The sequence below is a fragment of the Macadamia integrifolia genome, chromosome 14 (assembly GCF_013358625.1).
Source record: "Macadamia integrifolia cultivar HAES 741 chromosome 14, SCU_Mint_v3, whole genome shotgun sequence".
Lineage (NCBI taxonomy): Eukaryota > Viridiplantae > Streptophyta > Magnoliopsida > Proteales > Proteaceae > Macadamia > Macadamia integrifolia.
The window spans coordinates 29,625,417-29,646,002 of NC_056570.1; the positions used below are offsets into that span (position 1 = coordinate 29,625,417).

The 20,586-nt window shown below is 39.1% G+C and overlaps 2 pseudogenes; one reads left to right on the forward strand and one right to left on the reverse strand.

Moving 5' to 3' along the window:
* Window positions 1-3,346: 3,346 nt before the first annotated feature.
* On the reverse strand, window positions 3,347-4,615 carry LOC122060815 (annotated as a pseudogene).
* Window positions 4,616-8,861: 4,246 nt separating this feature from the next.
* The window catches only part of LOC122060816, a 12,310-nt pseudogene continuing 585 nt past the window's right edge, over window positions 8,862-20,586 (forward strand).

Here is a 20,586-nt window from a genome sequence, read left to right on the forward strand (position 1 = left end):
TTTTTTTTTTTTTTTTTTAATTATTAATTTTTATACGTTTAAAATGTGGCTTTAACAATCTATAATACTCCCCATGTAGCATTTTTTTTTCTTAGTCCCACTAAAATATTTATATATAAAAGATTTTTTAAAAGGAGGGAAGAAGAAGGGGAAAGGTGGAAGAATAGGAAGGTTGAAAGTTAGATCATAACTTGTACTAAAGATGAGCCAAGCCGGAGGTGGGAGTTGGAGGATAAGTGGGTCTTACCGACAGAGAAAGTGATTAGTGGGGCTAGGCTAATCCTTGAATTTCTTCTTGTAATATTTTTCCCTTTTTTTAATTTAAATAAAAATTGATATTTTAGAGAAAAAAGACAAAGTAATTGCAATTCCATCAACATGTAACGAACGAGGACTTGGGATAGCAGAAGTGTTAGAAAATTTAAATGATTTCAAATTAATGGGGATACTTCAATTTGAAAAGGTTGGGATTCCAACCCCGTAAGACTTGGTCCATGCGTTGTGGGATCATATGAACCCATTAGTAAAAAATAAAGTGTTAAAATTTTTTTACATAAAAAACAAAAAACTGTGTTGAATCTTTTAATGATTTTAAATTGATACTTCATTTTAGGAAGGTTGAAAACAAGATCTAACCATCTATTGATGATGAGCCAAGGTGGGACTTAGAGCATGGGTGGTTTATTGACAGAAAAAGTTATTGTATTGCCATCATCATATGAAGAACGAGGAGTGAGGACGTACTGCAGTAATTTTGGAATTTTTAAATTGTCTTAAATATCTATTTCAAAATATTGAATTTTTTTTTTTATAAAGTTTGTTAGAAAGGTTATATCTTGTCTTAATAGGCATCAAAGTGATCAATAGGTTTCCAAGAAAAAAAAAAAATCAATATACCTTTAGAAAAATTGATCACTAGGTATGACAATTGGAAAACTTATTTTTATAGAAAAAGACAATTTATATATCTTTCGAAGACAACCCTTGGTGGATGACCTCTTGCGTCTATCAATGAAAATGGATTGGTCAACCAGACTTTGGAATCAGCCCAATGTTGATCCCCAAAATGAAGCTGGAGAGTTGGAATTCTATAATAATAATAATAATTTATTATAATTATAATAATTATTATTATTATTAATTTTGAAAACCAAGGTCGGCCTTGGGCTAAGGCATTTTCGGGGTTAAGCCTAGTCCAACCCTATATAATATATGTATTACAAACTTATAAAAATATACCACCAACTCTATTGGTACACCACCAACTTTTTTATTTTTATACCTTTTATTTTGCTAATCTATCCTACAATGCTCCTTATTGGACACTATAGGGCCAATGGCCAACCAACTCCTAATAAGGGTGAGGAACACACACACACACACGTGACTGGAGTTAATCCTCAGATCACCAATCACACACTAGCTTCAACTAGCCGCTGCTGCTACTAGTGTACTAGGCACTAGAACCACATTTTAAAATGTACCACACACTGACATTATTTTTTAATCCACAAAAGACACAACTACATTACACTAAAGTTTAATTCTGCTTAATCTTTAGTAGTAGTAAACTTTCATGAGAATCTTTTATTTTCTTCTTCTATATTCCTCTAAGATGCCTTCTAATAAACCTCCGACCATGATTCTATTTATCTTTGTAAGATGTCTGTATTTGCATTTTTGTTTAGCCGATTTATTTTGATCTCTTTGTGTATAGTCTTATATATTTGTCATCCCCTATTTTGATTGGTGTTCGGCAGCAGCATTTGAGCTCACAAATTTGGAGCCCGGTAACCTTTCGGTGACTGATCGTATTATACGCCTGAGATTCATCCTCTTATGTCGCTGCTGTCCTTGGTCAGTGATCATTTTACACCCTTATGTCTGTTGCTCAAGACTTGGGCCGATCTATTTTCATCATAAATCTCAGAAAACTTCTCATTCAGATCGTCACTAAAATATATTGAAGTGAGTCAATCTTCAAAATATGTCAAGAATTCAAGACAAACTTAAGAGATAAGTATGAATTAATGCAAATATATATATATATTTAGAAAACACCGCTTGGTAGATCGTGATGGAATGTGGAATTGGAAGTTTCTGCAGAGGTCGAGGCCTCAGGCTTTTGCCAAGTCGTCATAGTTTGTTTGTGGATTTGCGTATACGATATATTAATACCAGGCTTGACTTGCTGAGAGACAGCCTTCGCAAAGCGCGAGCCGCAGCTCCACGCTTCGCCTGCTCACTTCATCTTCTAGACGAAGAAGACGACAAAGCTCTTTAAATACTCGATGGATCGAGATTAGTCCATCGAGGTCAATTTTTACACCCGAAGGTTTGAGCTCTCAGCAATAGGGGATGAAAGCCTAAATTCAAACCGAGTTGGACTAAGGAGTTGGGGTTGGGAAGGTTAAGCCGCCAATAGAAAATAATAAAATAAATAATAAAAAAAAGTGAAAATTTTCCAGCTGGTGAAGTGGTGATTAAGGTCATGAGGTTTGGATAGAATTAAAATAGTTGAAATAAGATTTTGGTAGTCATTTCAGTTTTAGAAATGGCATTCCACGTTAAAAATAGGATTTTCAATTTCTGTAATAAAATGCTGTTTAAAAAAAAAAAAAAATTAGTGTTTGATGCACTATATGTGTTTTTAACAAATTTTTTTTTCTCTTTCCGTGCCTAAAAAAAATTAAAAGCAAAAAATATAAAGTTGACACTGAACACTTTATTTCATTTTTGGAAAAAGACATTTTTCTGAATGACTACCAAACGCAGCTTAATAGATTCAACCAATTCTAATTGGTGTAGCCCAAGCTTGATCCTGATCAAATTTCAAGAATAACTTTTAGGGTTCAGAGTTTAGACCTTGAAAAAATTTGGCAACATTAGACTATATTCATACATATTAAACTTGAGAAACTTAATCTATCACATAATCAGAGGTTACAAATGAAATGTACCTAGTGAAAGTCCTTCGCGAAAGATTCAGGTTCTGTAATTGTTCAGCAAAGAAGCTCTCTGTTAGATCGATTGACCCGTCTTTCTGAAAGTATTACATGACAATGCTAGAAGAAAATAATCATCCATATGTAATCTAAAGCAAATATAAAGTCCAGTTTGATACCAAAATACCCACTTATGTTCTTTGTGGATCATCTTCCAATTAAAAACTATATATTGAGAATTGAAAAAACAGGAGTCTTATAGATAATAGAACAATTGTGCATAGAAATACTAGAAAACATTCTAAGCTTTGAAGTAGAACAGAACAGCAGAAATACTTTGTTTCCTGAGCTGACATTGGAGATCAACTTAAGAACTCCTTCCTGATTTCAGTCACTTCATTTCAGGGCATTTGAGGATGACACAATGCTCCTGAAGTTACAGAGGTGGGAGTGTGTGCTTGCAAACCTTGGTTTGAGGAAGGCTTAGAGAAGAAAACTTTGTGCTCATCACTTTCCACAAGAGCCTGGAGAATTCTAGGAATGGGAGGTGGGCTAACCTCTATTATCCCCTCAAGTATTTGAACCACCAGACCCATTGATGGTCTTTGAACTTCACCATCTTGGATGCACCAACATGCAACTTTACAAGCTGTGCGAAGTTCTGCAAGATCTGCGTTGCCTTCTAACATGTAATCCAAAAGGCTAAGGATTTCTTCATCTTCATTGATTTTTCTTGCTGCCTAAATTGGGAAGTATCCAAACTTCTCGATAACAGATTGGTCAAAGTTTCTCCTCCCTGAAATAAGCTCGAAGAGCATCATACCATATCTGTAAACATCAACCTTTGCAGTGATGGCAATGCCCAAAAGCCACTCTGGTGCAAGGTATCCTATGGTCCCTCTGATGGTTGTCAAAGCCCGACTGAATTCCCAGCCAACAAACTTTGCCAAGCCAAAATCAGCCACCTTGGGACAGAACTCATCATCTAATAAAATGTTCTCAGGTTTGATGTCACAGTGTATAATGCACTCTAGGCACTCCTCATGGAGATAAGCTAATGCTTTAGCTATTCCAAGTGCAATTCGGTATCTCGTTTTCCAGTCTAAAACCTTAAAGAATCCCTTGATTTATGAAACAGATGGTAATCCAAAGAGCCTTTAGGCATAAAATCATAGACCAGCAGGCAGCAACCTTTTAGTACCTTCACAGCAGAATCCACGGAGGCAAACCGGGTTAACATGTTGAACCATTCCAATCGTGCTTACTTCAGATCGGAATTGCTTCTCTCCTTGACTGAGGTCTTCAAGCTTCTTCACCGCTACTACAGTAGAATCAGCCAATGTCCCTTTAAAAACAAAACCAAATCGTCCTCCCCCCACCTTTTCAGAGAAGTTCTTGGTTGTAATTTGTAAATCTCTGTGCAAAAATGGAACAAAAAATCCCTCAACTGCTTTTGGAGTACCAAGTAAATTCCTCCTCTGCATTGCCCATATTAGAACCACCAGAGAGAAAAAACCCAATTCAAAGTTCCCATTTCCTTCTGAGACTATGGTCTGATTTCCGGAAATAGATTCATCAACAGATAGGGTGCTAGCTCCGATAGAGAGATTGATGTTAAGAGAGAAGCAGAGAAATAGAACAGGGAGAAAGAACCATTCATTGTTTCTCATATGTGCACACTGTACAATAACGGAGAGACAAGCTAGCTATTAGAACAGGAGGAGGAGGAGGCGGTAGCAATAGGAGAAAAAATGACTAATGCGACCAAACATGTTCACCAAGTAATTTCTCACTGTATAACAATATTTAAACCAGTCAACTGAACCCTAAAGGCATGGAAGGTTAAACACTTCTACAAGTTTCAATTAAGAGCATGCACTTCAAAAAAATTATTTAACAGAATATACACACCAGTGATCGGATTAGGTTCACATACGAGATTATTTTTGTATATCCGTGGTCCGTGGATTTAGAATCTACATTCTTGTTCTTCATGTAATAGATTCTAAATCTACGGCCAAGCATGTACGAGATTATTTTGATATGTGAACCTGACTTGGATTCTACACACGAGTGCCTGTGGTCAATGAAAGGACATGTGCCAGCATCTTTAACATATGATAGTGAAATCTTTTCACTCACTATGTTTTGACACAAGTATACACAATGGACCAATAGGGTAGCATTCTTTCTTCCTAAACCAATGATGGAAAACAGTGAAATACATACATAAAAGGAATCGTTCAATTTTTAGTGAAGTGACTCAAGACACTGACTGGTGACCATAGACCCCTTTTTTTTTTTTTTCTTAGAGAAATACTACTCTATTTTTTATTGAAGAATACACTATTTCCTTGATGAAAATAGTTGTTACAAGGGACTGCTAAAAGATTTGGATGATTTCATTTGCCAGACTCGACCAGTTCAGTGGACGACTTATTTGACCCACCAATCGTATTCGAACACAACTTATGGGGAAAAGTCTGTCTCAGCTTAAGGTGTTTTCCATCTCCTGTCACGGTGAGATTGCTTGGAAACCGCCTTAAACTCAGAGAATCATTCTCCTTTTTAATATCTTGATATTTGGTTCTAATTATTTTATCATGTTAATACTAAGAAATAAGCAACTTGTCTTAATTTGGGACTTCCTCTAATTTCTCCCCATCCCCAAGGTTTTGAAGTATCATCCTTCTATTGATGTTTCTTTCTTTCCGCTTTAATGCATCATCCCTTTAGTGACGTTTTGTCCCACCTAATCATATGAATCGGTCCAACATTATGTGATCTAATGGATCAACCTATCTTGGAGGAGTATTTATTTGCTTTATTGTATTGTTGAGCAAGTAAGAGCGTGATTTGGAGATTTTTGAGTTAGGGTTTTTGTTGCGTATTTATGTGTTCTTGAGAGATCTCCAATGTTATCTATGTCATCTTTGTTTTAATTTATTCATTTTTTTCTTCATATTTCTTAGTGTTTGTTCTAACACCAACCAAGTGGGCTAGATCAAAATTATGCACCAAAAACACACTTAGTTATCCAATTAGACCCCAAAATTTTTAATTAGTTTAAAAAGAAAAAATATATCCCAAAAACTAGAAACATAGGAGTATGTATTGGTTCTAACAATTGGTTAGATAGTTAAGTCCTCAGATTAAGAATATATGTCTAAATTTAGTGGTCTATCATAAGTCTGAATTCAATTACCCTTAAATTTGTAGAGAATGGTCTAGATTGATCACTAGTGTAATCTTAATTTCATATACCTTCTCATATATTATCACATTCCCTTGTATTTTTCAACTGTCTATATATTGGTGCACACTTTTCCGTAGCCCTAGGTTTTCAAAACTTTATTTTTTGCAAACTTGGGTGATGAAGGTTCGCTCAGATCAGAACAGAGGAGTTGGAGACATGTCTCAGAACAAGATTTCCAGAGTCAAGAAGAGCTGCCTTAGTAGAATTTGATGACATGGAGGTCAAATTTGTCGACCAGAGAACCGTTTTTGATGAGTCAAGAATGATTAGATTTCCATCCTCATAAGAGCTTGAGTTGAGAGGAAAGTTTATCAGAGAGAAGTTTCTCTTTGTTTTCCACCCAAGCAATGGTCTTCTCTGATGTATCACCTGGAGAGAAAAAAATCTACCCCTGTTGCTACCCCAATGTGCCTCCTCATTGACTTCATTGCTGGTTCTGAGCCATGCAACCAGGTAGTTTAATTTCTTCCCTTTTTATTACCTTCTTTTCTTTTTCTTCTCAAGGGAGAGGGACTAAGACTGGTTCCTTCACAATTAGGCATGCATTAGCTGATTAGCCCCAAGTTGCACACCTGCACAAATCTCTTAATGATCTGCTTTAGACTCCTTTGAATTCCTTGGAAATTCATATAAAAAGAAATATTTTCTCTATGGCTCCTCCAAGAATATCAAAGATGGCGATGGTAGAAGTCTAACTCTCCTGTCATCCCAAGGGCTACAGGCTGTTGTTAAACTCACCCATCCCTACAAAGAGGAACCATAGAACTTGTGATTAATTTGGCAGAACATATGAGAGAGAGAGAGAGAGAGAGAGAAAGAGAGGATGCATTTCCAAGGTAATATTTAGGTAGTACTTTGCTACGTACACTATTGATCATATGTGGAAGGAAATGAAGATCCTCGTCAAACTCATCACAGACTAATCATCCTTAGGGCCACCCACTCCGATCTGGTGGATAGATGTTATGGCCTCATTCCCCAGTGACCATAAACTCCTAAAAATGAGGGCAATAGAACCCTACCTTCTGTGGTAGAGACACACTTCAGTGGCCACAGTCAATGAGAAAACACACATGAGCATCTTCAGTATAGGGTAAGACAGTTTTTTTGTACCCTATGTATCTAAGCGTAGACACACGCTAGAGGATAATATTCTTTTATCCCAAAACATGATACCTTGTGGAAAGATGGTTTTTTTTTTTTTTTTGGGTGGGGAAGGGTTGGGGGTAGGGGGCACCCCATTTGATCTTTTAGTTAGTTGGTTTGGGTGCTGGGTTCATGAGTCACGCTCACTCCCTTTTTGGTTTATTTGATATATTTATATTCAGTTTTGGGGTTGCCCCCGGGCCTGTCCTATCAGGAAAATAATCCTCTGTTTTTCTCATCCCTGTTTTTCCTTGTTTTGCTACCTGCAGAACACGACACGTGGACAACTTTAAGACCAATGCACCGGATGTAATAATCCTCACCCAACCTTGACCGTTGATCTTAAAATTGTCCACGTGTCATGTTTTGCGGGTAGCAAAACAAGGAAAAACAGGGATGAGAAAAACAGAGGATTTTCATCCGTCTTATTAGGGCTGCTTTCTTCTTCATGGTCTTAATTTTGCGTGGGAGCATGGTTTTAAAATGAGATTAAATATTTCATCCAAAAAAAAAAAAAAAAAAAGGGATTGAGCCGGTATCACACAAGATTTTAAAACAAACACCAAAGAAAATGAAGAAAATAAACAGATTCGCACACGATGACACTGATCTAAAGAGATTCACACACCGATGTGATGTACTATGTTCTCAAACAAAAAAGAAGATGATTCATTATGTTAAAAGAAAATTACAATAAAAAACCCAAACTAATGAAAAAAACATTCACCCAAAAACCCTAAAACAAGAGAGAGAGAGAAATTACAGTAGACTTTAATATTAATGAAGCATCAACTTCTGCCACTAAAAATAGGAGAATGATCTTTACAATAGGCTTCAATAGTTATGGAACATCAGCCACTAAAAATATACGCAAGCCCCCTATAAGAAACATAAACGAAGGCTTTAATAGTTGTGGAGAATCACCTTCAGCCAATAGTTAATAATGTAAATGTCAGAATGTGCTTTTCAAATTTGTAATTTATTAAAAATGAGGATTTCAGTGGAAAGCAGAATCAGTGGCGCAATATGCCACGGAAGTTCAAAGTTGAGACCCTTCTCAGTTCTATAGATTCAGAAAATACCTATAGTCAGTTAAACTAGTAACAATAGTTTTTCTTTTGTTAATGCAATAGGAAAAAGAAAATATTGTACACCGTAGAGAGGCCTTGCAAGAAGGTAGCAGGATTCTTAAGCAAGGTTTTAAAATTTGGGATCAGTCTCACTCTATACTGATTCAGATAGGTAAAAATCAGATGAATTTATCCTTTTTTTTTATATAATAAAATTAAAATTTTAAACCATTTTATTCTTATATCTTAGTAATGGATCGGTATCATGTCAATCAATATCGAGGATTGATCTTGACCAATACAAATCCAATGTGGGGTTGGGTCAATCTCTTTCTATCTCACTTCTATGTTTGTTTGTGTGTCTTTTATCTATTACGAGTAAATATTTCTTGAAATAACGAGGAAGAAAGAAGCTATGGGAGCTTAAAGATATGCTTTCCATACATGGCCATGGTGGTGGTACAGTTCGCTTATAGTGTATCCAACATCCTCATCAAAATTTCCCTCAACTGGGGAGTCAGTCCAATTGTTTTTATGGTGTACAGACACCTAATTGGCATGCTCTTGTTAGGACCTTTAGCCTTCTTCCTTGAAAGGTAAGCTCTCTTTCCCTATGCACTATCTCCTATGGCCCTTCGTCTTCTTCACACTCTGCCATAATTGCAGGAAACAACGCCCTTCTCTTTCTCTTTATTGATGGTCAAGATTTTCCTCCTATCATCACTTGGCACTACCATCCATCTCAATCTCAGGTATCTTGGCCTTGATTACACTTCTCCGACTGTTGCGAGTGCCTTAAGTAATGTCATCCCTGGCTTCACCTTCGTCATGGCACTTCTTCTCTGGTGATGTTTCATCAACCATCTAATTCTTAATTTCATTGCTACTATAGATTTTTAAAGTATGGTTTATCTGTTAGAGAGAATTGAATTTAAAGATATCTGAAGTTGTGCTTGTGGATTGGAATCCTTCCATTGTTTCCAAGAATCAGCTTTTGATTTGGGTGTTCCCTCTCAAAAGTTGGAAGCAGGTCAACATAGTCCCGCCCAACTCTCACACTCCTATGTTGACGAGAGTTACTGTTAGAGCAAACACCAAGAAAAATACGAAAATAAACAAGCAACAGATTCGCACAACACAGAGATTTAACGAGGTTCATACACCAGTGTGGTGTGCTACGTCCTCCGGCGAAGAAATGTTTCACTGTGCAAAAGAAAGATTATACCCAAGCATCGACGAGAAAACTCGACCTGAAACCTTAGCTCAAAAAACCCTCCAAAATACAATGACTTGCTCAACAGGACCATAGTACATAATATACTCCAAGTCGTGGGTTGACCCATCGGGTCACAGACAATCCGGTTGAACCATATTGACCCCGCACCCCGATACGAGATCAGTGTTGAGCTCTGAACTTGGGCCTATTGGCCCAACCCCTCTGCTTCCATCACAGATCTCAACAAATTTTCCATTCAGGTCGCCACCAAAATATGTCGAAATAGATCAATCTTTAAAACGGGTCAAGAATTCGAGACAAACTTAACAGTTATAAGGAGTAGTCTCAAGTGACTGCTTGCTTTGACTGGTCCTTTTGTTTATTTTGAAGTAGAAGTGGTTATGGGTTGATGGCCCTCTAGTGGTTTTCTTCTGGTAGCATAAGGAAAAGGTGCTTCTCGCCTTTGTTGTGCTTTTTGTTACTGTTTTATGCTGTGTAGTTCAGTTTTTTATGTTTTCTTCTCCCCCTTCGAGGCTGTATATTCCCTCCTCTCTTTCATTTAATGTATTTATCATTCACCCCAAAAAAATTTTTTTTTAAACGTCAAAGAAAATTTCAAATTCATTCAGGCTGGAGAAATTGAGGATTGGGGTTGCTAAGGGGAGAGCAAAGATCTGTGGTACATTGATTTGTATTGGTGGAGCTTTAATTTTTACATTTTGGAAAGGAGGTTACCTCTTCAAAGGCTTCACCAAAAGCCCATTGATCAACAAAGAGTCAAGGCAACACAAAGAGGACTGGATCAAAGGTTCACTTCTTATTCTAACCAGCGATATTGCCTGGAGTGCATGGCTCATACTACAGGCACTGGTCTCCAATATCCATCCAGCACCATTATCATTGAACACTTTGATTTGTTTCTTTGCTTCATTGCAATTTGATTTGTTTCTTTGCTTCATTGCAATCTTCTATCCTTGCTCTCTTCTTTGAGAGAAACCCAACATCGTGGAGACTCGGGTGGAACATCGAGCTCTTGACCATCATCTACTTTGTGAGTTGTTTTCTAAGTTTGTAGTGGAAATCATAGTAACTTACCAGTGGCAGTTCCTTAGTTTCTGGGTGCTTTGGTTTGGTCTTTTTGTGCCATTCCGGCATAGTGGTTTTTGGAGCTTTCTAACTCTTGAGGGCCTTTTCCCTATGGCCTAGATGGGTACCTTTGAGTTTTAGTAGTTTCCTTCTTTCTCAATAATTTTTTTTTTACTAACTTCTTTTTCAATAAATTGAAATTAACAAATAAATAAGAAGGAAAAAGATCCTATTTGGCAGGAAAGATCCAGATAGGGGTATCAATTTCAGCCCGGTCTGATCGAGTCCAAGAGGTACCCGACTGATCGGCCCATTTGCAAGCCCGATTCGGTCCAATACATTTAGCCTGACTGTTTAAATGTATATTTTGATTTTTTTTTTTTTAATAGAATAGGGTACATATTAATATTTTTATACATTATTAAATCTAAGTAAGTATAAATTCCTTTTTAAATTGTTGATGATTTGATAAGATATATTAAAGCTTCTTAAATCTAAGATAATTGAAGATCATTTAAGGCTGGTCTAAGGCTTTATTAGCGCATTAATCTGTTTAAAGCCTGATTACATCCGGATTAGGAAAAGCTCGGTTAAAACCCAGAACCCGTTGGAGACCAACTCATTCCTTAAATAGGCAGGTCATGGTGCAAAGGTGTATAGGCCCGCAAGACCCAGCTAGGTCTGACCGATTGACACCCTAGCACTTGGAGATAGGGCAAGCGAAAATATGATGCTGCACCCAGCACCCAGGGCATTGAAGATGCTGGCCGCTGGCCGATGCCCTCTCATTGGTCCTATGCTCTGGTGTTTCCGGCGCCAGCAAAACTGGGTTCTTTCACCCAAAATAATAATTGCCATAAACTTAGATAGATAGTGAGTAGGAAATCTTTGTTTGATGAGATGTTTTTTCTTACAAGGGAGTTGTCAACTCAGCCTTGGTGTATTACCTACAAACATGGTGCATCACTGAGAAGGGACCAGTTTTTTCAGCTATGTTTCCTCCCTTGCAGCTGTTGATAGTCGGCGTATTGTCAGCAATTGTTTTCGCCGAGCGGCTTCACTTGGGAAGGTGATCTTCAAAACACAGATTGGTTATTCCTATAATCAGTTTCTCCAGGCTCAATCTCAGATGGGTATGGATTGCTTCTTGTCTCTTGCAGCTTGATCGGTGCATTCTTCATTGTTGTGGGGCTTTATACCGTATTATGGGGTAAAAAGCTCAGATAGTAGATGTTGCAGTGAGGGAAGGGTGAGAATGAGGAAAAAAGTTCTCTAGATCAGACACAGACACTAGAGGTCTCCTTAACTAATCAACCGTTGAGCATGCCCATCTCAACCACAACTGGAAAAAACTGATCAGTCTTTGCTGTTCAACTTCAAACAGCTTGTCATAACTGAGGACAAATTCAACTAGGGAAACGTAATCTGTCACAAAATCAGAGATTACAAATGAAATGTGCCAAAGTACAAATTCTTATGGGAAGCTGTAAAATGGCTTGTTTCTAGTTATGAAGACTGTTAATTTGGTAACCGCAAATGATAATTTTTTTCGTTAAAAGGTCAATTTGTATTAAATAGGAAAAAAGGGGAAAACAGGAACAAAAATACAGAAGAGATTACAATGGACAACCAAAATAAAGAAAATAGATAGAAAAGAAAGTAAAGGAAAAACCCACTAACTTCGGCATAACCATTAGCAAATGATACTGTTAGATCAAACACCAAGAAATACGAAAATAAATAGACAAAAGATCCGTACGATACAAAGATTTAACGAGGTTCACACACCAGTGTGGTGTGCTACGTCCTCGGGGCGAAGAATAAGATGTTTCACTATGCAGAATAGAGATTACACCCAAGCAACGACGAGAAAACTCGCCCTAAAACCCTAGCTAGAAAAACCCTCAAAATACAATGACTTTCCCAACAAGACAACTGTACATTATATAAACNGCTCGATCGGACCCACGGATCACCTTCGGGGCCACTCAGGTGGGTCAGACAGGTGGGCTGTCTACCCACCGGTCCTACCCGCCGGTCCTACCCGCCGGTTTGGCCAGGGACCCCCTGCCCTCTCAGGTGGGTGCTCTCAGGCGGGTAGGGACCCGCCGGTTGTACCCGTCGGTTTTGGCGGAAAACCCCCAGTTTCTTCTCAACTTCCTCCATTCCTTGGGGACCCAAATAGGGCTTTTCTCAACCCATTCTTCACACCTTTAAAGTCCTATAGGATGGTTCTAGCTTAGATCTAAGTTAGATTCGAGTGAGGGGAACCATCTTACCTTTTTTGCTCAAGAATGACTTCAAACCCTCCAAATCACTTCCAACTCACAATGCTCCTTCTACCTTGTCACTATCTCTTCAAATCCTTCAAGATCAACACATAAATCATCTATTAAACCTTAGATTCATCATTTCAAAGGGTATTTACAAGATCTCAAGAACCCATGCTCGAATCAAGGGTTTAAAGCTTGGGTATGGTGAATGTTCATAAAACCCAACTTTTGTTACCTCCAACTGTAGATCTAGAGTTGAAGATTACTCTCCCGGCACCGGAATGGCAAGATCTAGCTTCGGCGCCACTGAAATCCTTCCTTTCTTCCTCTTCCTTCTTCTTCCCTTTCTTTTCTCTCTCCTCTTTACTTTTCTCACCAAACGTACGAGGGTAATAAATGGAAAGAAAAGAAATCATAAAGCTTTATATACTATTCCTACTTAAGTGAATAGTGTTGGATGGGTGTACCCACCTGTTTTACCCACCTGAGAGCCAAGACTCGGGATTTTGACCGGGTTCGGACCTCGGCTCGAACCCCACCCCAGGCATACGATGTAGCATACGTATATACCTAAAAATACAGATATAATACATGTTTTATCCGTACATAGCCTTATGGTAGGTGCACGTACACGGTTTGGGCACTCCCGTCTCTTCTGGAACTGGCTCGGACTTGTCGGGCCAGCCGGTGTTTAAGGTCACCCGTGCCATCATAGCCCATAAGGAACCCGCTCTAATATCCTCAGGCTCGGTTCCTGCATAGTTAAACCGGTTCAACCACGAAATCAGACCGGGTTTAAGAAGCGGGATATTACAATAACTCTCCAAGGTTTTAGTAAAAGTCTCCTAGGTTATAAGGTATCTACTCAAAACAAAATCAAATTCTTTTATTCAATCCATTACAATGAGCAAAGCTCTTATAGTTCATAAGAAAAAATAAATCCTAATTTTTAAGCCCAAACTTCAATCTTAGGCCTGAAATTTTGTATAGAAAATTAATAAAATCAAGTAATCCTACTAGATTCTTACACAATATTGCTATTACAATAAAAGAAAAGTAAGCTAAGTTTACATTGCTAATAAAAATTAAGGGAACAAGAGCCCGTCTGCATTCCCACACCGAGACACTTGGGGAAGGCTCAGAGAAGAGAGTCCAGATTAGGCACCATAAGAGAATGATTGTCGTACAAGGACCTGATCCGGATTTCAAAGAAGAAATCTATGTGCTCAATGCTTTCTGTGAGAACTTTGAGAATTCTAGGAATGGGAGGTGGGCTACCTCTATTTTCCCCTCAAGTATCTGAACCACCAAGTCCATTGCTTGTCTATGAATTTCATCATCTTGGATGCACACAGAAGCAAATGTACAAGTTGAGTGGAGTTTGCAAGATCTGCATTACTTCTAACCTGTAGTCCAAAAGGCTGAGGATTTCTTCATTTTTATGATTTTTTTTTTCATTTGATCCATTGTGCCCATTCTTTTCAATCATATTTTATGTTGAATATCATAATTATAGTGATGCGGTAAAAATTGATTGGGTGATCTTCCCTGCAGTTCCTGATGCTCCAGCCGACCTACACAGAAGAGAGGACAGGGGAGAATCGGGCTGACCCGACAGGGAACTCTCCAATGCCTAAGTCAGATCTTTCCACAACAGATGCTCAAGAGAGCTTTTTCAGTAAAAGAAGTGATCAATCCTCTATGATGGAGGCTTACCTTGGTATTTATAGGTTGTTGATGGAGAGAGAAGGAGGGGCGTTTGTGGAGAGTCCTGTTTAGGCGTAGAGTCCTTGAGGGGAGTGGCTCTGTGATTCTGAGAATATTCTAGGTTCCAGGGCATGTTCTAGGAATATTCCCCGTTAATCTCGGAGGTGCAAGTCGTGAGACAGGTGGACGCCTCTGATGACGTGTATTGGATAGAGTCCTACCCCCGTGATCAGGGATCACGTCCCTTGAATGTAGGAGTGGATGTGTGCACGTTTCTAGGTGCCTTATTTGACAGTGCCGAGCCGAGGTGACTGGTTGGCATGAGGAGAGGCTGAGGTGGCTGCTCGGCTGATGAGATGCCAAGGTGGTAGCACGGCCTGATGAAGGGCCGAGGTGGCAGCAGGGCTTGATGGAGAGCCGAGGTGGTAGCACGGCCTGATGAGATGCCGAGGTGGCAGCACGACTTGATGGAGGGCCGAGGTGGTAACACGACTTGATGAGATGCCGAGGTGGTAGCACGGCTTGATAGAGGGCCGAGGTGACAGCACGGCTTGATGGAGGGCCGAGGTGGTAGCATGGCCTGATGAGATGCCGAGGTGGCAGCATGGCCTGATGGAGGGCCGAGGTGGCTGCTCTGCACAAGGAGAGGTCGAGGTGGTGGGTCAGTCTTCTGTTCAGGTTTGCATAAACTTCAGCCGTGTTAAGGGAGGGAACATATTTTACCTCATCATATAGTAATATAAAATTTGTTACTTTCCAAAAGAGAATGGAATGTCTAAGCTACGCACTATGCTTCCAGAGTTAGGGTAGAAAAGAATTTTGGCCCCATTGGTATAGTATCAATGTTTGACCTTATTATTATTATTATTTATTTTTGAATTAATTTTTTAATTATTAAGAAAAATAAAAATAAATAAATAAATAAAACCAGAGGTGGCAGTGTGGCATCAGCCTGACCCTTCAATAAATTCTAGACAAAAAGTATAGGACACAGATTCACTATCAAAGGCTGAAGGGTGAAGCTGATGCTGCACAACTATTGAAGCCTTTAATTAATGCATGTGTTTTTAGTGGCTGAAGATGATGTTCCATAACTATCAAATCCTATTGAAAAGCTTATCTTATGTTTAGTGGCAAAGGCTGATGATCCATTATACCCTTTGTGATCTTAATATTCGATCTCTTTTTATCTAACTTCTGTGTTTGTCTCCTAAATATAAATGTCTCGTTTTTTTTCACTTCTGGGTGAATGGCAACATAATCAACAAACCACAACAAATACGAGAACATCCAAAGGGAAAGAGGAGAAGAAGAGAGCCTAATATATAGAAATGTTTCTTGAAATATATATCGAGGAAGAATTAAGGTATGGGACCCTTAAAGATATGTGCTACTTATATGGCCATGGTGGTGGTACAGGTTGGTTATGGTGGATTCAACATCCTCATGAAGATTGCCCTCAACAAGGGACTCAGTCAATTTGTCTTTATAGTGTACAGACACCTGACACCAGAAGTTCTGTTCATGGGTCAAGGCACCATAAAGAGGACTGGATCAAAGGTTCACTTCTTATTCTAACCAGCTTTATTGCCTGGAGTGTATCCCTCATACTAAAGGGACTGGTCTCCAACGTCTATCCAGTGCCATTATCATTAAAACACTTTGATTTGTTTCTTTGCTTCTTTGCAATCTTCTGTTCTTGCTCTATTCTTTGAGAGGGAACCAGCACTGTGGAGAGTGGAGTTGAATGTCCAGCTCTTGACCATCATCTACTCGGTAAGTTATATTCTATACTTGTAGTGGTAATGGTAGTAACTTAATGGCCATAAGCTTAGGAAGTCTGGGTGAGTTGTACCTCCCCTGCCCTCTCTCGGAAGCCTGGGCAAACCTTCATCTTGTTCCAGGAGTTCCAATGGCTGGGGGGACTATATTATTTGGATAGCTTGCTCCTTTGGTAGATTCAGTATGGCCTATGCCTAGAATTTGATTAGATCTAGGCGTGCGGCACACAGTCCCATGGTGCATTCTTATTTGGGAGATGTGTTTCATCATAGTTACACCACTTGAAGCAGGCCCTCAACTCAACCCTTCTAACTCAGTTCTTCCTTCTCCATAGATCAATTAGTATTCCCAACTGTTGCTTCTATTGGAGTGTTGAAGACATCAATCATCTCTTCTCCATATGTCTTTTTTCCAAAGCTATTTGGGAGGGTATTCTTGTAAAGTGTTGGCTTTCCTCTGGTTAGATTCATTCCTTTTCTAGGGAAAGGGTGTGGATGCTTTTTCGTTTTAGAGGGAAGTTTGTTTGTGATTCTATTGGTAGACTGGCATTTCGTGCTATCATTTATCGTATTTTGTGAGAGGAAAATGAGAAGCTGGGCTAATTCATCGTACACCTATCACCAGGCATATGGTCCTTTACCAGCTTTGAGGTTCAACAAAAGGCTTTCACAATGAATACTAGCTGAGACTAATGATAGCAGCTTCGGCATCAAGAGCCGGCGCCCAAATGAGGAGGTTGTTGGATCGAACCCTATTGTATACATATGAGAGTGGGTGTGTTGTGTGTAGGAGTAGTTGGCCATTAGCAACGCTCAATCTAATAGCTGATTAAAAAGAAAAAAAAAAAAAAAAAAAAAAAAGCTTTCACAATCCTTACTTCTTGTAAAGAGAGTGAGAGAAACAGGTTTGACTGCATTTGGGAAGGTGAGCAACAAAACATAGTCTGGTTATTCTATGCAATTTCTATAGCCTCAATCTCATATGGGTGTGGCTTGTTTTTGGTCTCTTGCAGCTTGATTGGTGCATTCCTCATTGTTGTTGGCCTTTATACTGCATTATGGGGCAAAAGCACAAACAGTTGCAATGAAGTGAAGGTTGGGAGTGATGAATGTCCTCTTGATCATCATACACTAGAGATCTCCAAAGCTAATCAACCCTTAAGCATGACAATCCCAACCACAAACGGAAAGAATTGACCAGTTTTTTAGAGTTCTACACCAAATAGCTAGTCATACACTGGCTCATTACGCGCGGTCCATGGGGAATCTCGAATTGTTATTCTTAAATTAATGAGGTTGTAGACTCATTAGCCAGGAAGGCCTCTTTGTCTATGGCCTTGGATAACTGGGATTTTCAACAATATTATCTTGAGAAAATTGCATTGCCACCCCCTGAACTTCGGTCCTTATTCAACGCCACCCCCTGAATTTTTCGAAACGTCAAAGCCACCCCCTAAAAATTCAAAAAATTTCAAATCGGTCCCTGCCGTTAGCCGACCGTGAGAAATGAATGAAAACCGGTTAGTTTTTTTCTAATATACCCAAAATACCCCCACCTATTGTGAGAGGACAATATTACCCTCTCCTTTATTTCCATCTCCTAAACCCATATCCCATCTCCCATCTCTCATCTCTCATCTCACTCCTCTCACTCACTCGGCCGGACAAGAAGAAGAAGACGACGACACCCCCTGCAACTCGATTCTCTTCCCTCCGGCGTCCGATTCTATTCCCTCCGGCGTGCAAAGCCCTCCCCCCTCCGGCGTTCGAATTGCGTTCCAGGAATCTGCAGAAGGCTGATCTCAATTCTGGCAGATTCGTCTTAGCCGTTTTGAATGGAAAAATCCTAGAGGTCATCTGCAACAATTCCAATTCGATGTGAATTGAAATCGGCTGAGACCAATCCGGATCTCGATTCAGTGTTTTTAAACCCTAGTCTTTGAAAGATGCGTTGTTGTTAGAATATACGCTTCAACATTAGCTCGATACTGGGTTGCACCTTTAACTGGTCTACCTTTATTTCACTCTTCTGAATTAACTCTCTTCTGCAAGTTGGCTACATGAAATTTACTCTGCTTTTCTACTTTATTAAGAGCCATAGGCGGAAAGGTTTTCCAAGTTGCAAGACCTTGGATGATGTCTCTAGGTTCTCCACCTAGTTGTGCCATCTGGAAATGTTATGTGGCAATTCAATCGTTTGATACCTGGGTAATATTTTGGAATCTGCAAGAACTTGTAAGAATCCCATTTTGTTTTTGAGTGGCCATACAATATCATAATCATCACCATCCTCATCACCCAACTCCATAGAATTGTGTCAAGTTACTACCAACATAACCACATCCAGGGATTTAACTCACGATATTGGCACTGATATCTGTTACCACCGATCATTGACATCGATACGGATCAACCGTATCAGGTCAGAATGTCACATCGGACAAATTTGCCTTCAAATGATAAAACCTCTTTCCTCCCCTTCATCAACCGCTACCATTCTGGATCACGGATCGGCCTGAATTGAACCATATCAAATATATCTACCCCCCCCCTCTTTTTTTTCTACATTTTTAACCATGAATCATACATGCGTACCAGAATTGGAGATCGGTCTTTATCGATACGATACCATTCTGATCCGGCCATGACCGATCCAAGTTTTAGAACCATGCTCCCAAGTCCTACCATTCATAATGCCACCATAATCATCTAATGGTTGACACGGGAGGAAAGAGTTTAGGTTAAAGAAGCTAACTGACTTGACTCTTTCAATGAACCAAGAAAGGTGTTAATAGGGAGACCCTTCAATTGAACCCAGAAAAAAGGTATTTTGGACATTAATTAATGGGGGGACCCATGAACTAAAAATATATTTCCATAAAAAAAAAAAAAGAGAACCCAAAAAAGAAAAAGAAAAAACATGTATACATTAGTGGAAGACGAGGGGAAAAAAAAAAAAGAAACGAATAAAAAGAGATTGAAAATGGACTTGCTTTATGCTCCAACAAGAGCCTTCACAAAAAACCTCGAGATGAAAATTGCTACCTCTGAGGTGCTCCGGAAAGGATGAGCCCATTGAGCAATGACCCATGCTTCCCCAATGCCGGAATGCTGAGAGAACGTTTCCTCATCCTCACATTTTCCCCCGCTCTTCTGATTCTTCTCCAAGAGGAGTGCTGAGTATGACCACAATGGCTCAGACATAGGCTCGCTGCTTTTTCTCAGAAACAGATCCAAGTTCTCTCGGTACTTATCCCCTTTCAAGTTTTCAACACTGTTAGTATCAGGATCACCAGATATAGGCACCCGGAGGGGGGAGGGCTTTGCACGCCAGAGGGAATAGAATCGGACGCCGGAGGGAAGAGAATCGAGTTGCAGGGGGTGTCGTCGTCTTCTTCTTCTTGTCCGGCCGAGTGAGTGAGAGGAGTGAGATGAGAGATGAGAGNTCTTCTTGTCCGGCCGAGTGAGTGAGAGGAGTGAGATGAGAGATGGGAGATGGGATATGGGATATGGGTTTAGGAGATGGAAATAAAAGAGAGGGCAATATTGTCCTCTCACAATAGGTGGGGGTATTTTGGGTATATTATAAAAAAACTAACCGATTTTCATTCATTTCTCACGGTCGGCTAACGGCAGGGACCGATTTGAAATTTTTTGAATTTTTAGGGGGTGGCTTTGACGTTTCGAAAAGTCCAAGGGGTGGCATTGAATAACGACCGAAGTTCAGGGGGTGGCAATGCAATTTTCTCATATATATATATATGAGTGATGAACAATGGAAGATGAACAGATGACAAATGAAAGATAGATAATAAAATATAAAAGTGAAGGGTGAAAGATGAAAGTAAAAGGCAAAAGGCAAAACCTAACAAGTCAAGAGAATCTCAACTAAATGATTTTTTGAAACATCATATTCCATTAAATAATTTTAAAAAATAAGACAAGTGCTATTAAAAGAATGTTACAATTTCACACTTCACCATCCTAATAAATAAACATCCTCTCTCTCTCTCTCTCTCTCTCTCTATATATATATATATATATATATAGATATAAATAAAGAATGTTACAATTTCACACTTCACCATCCTATATATATATATATA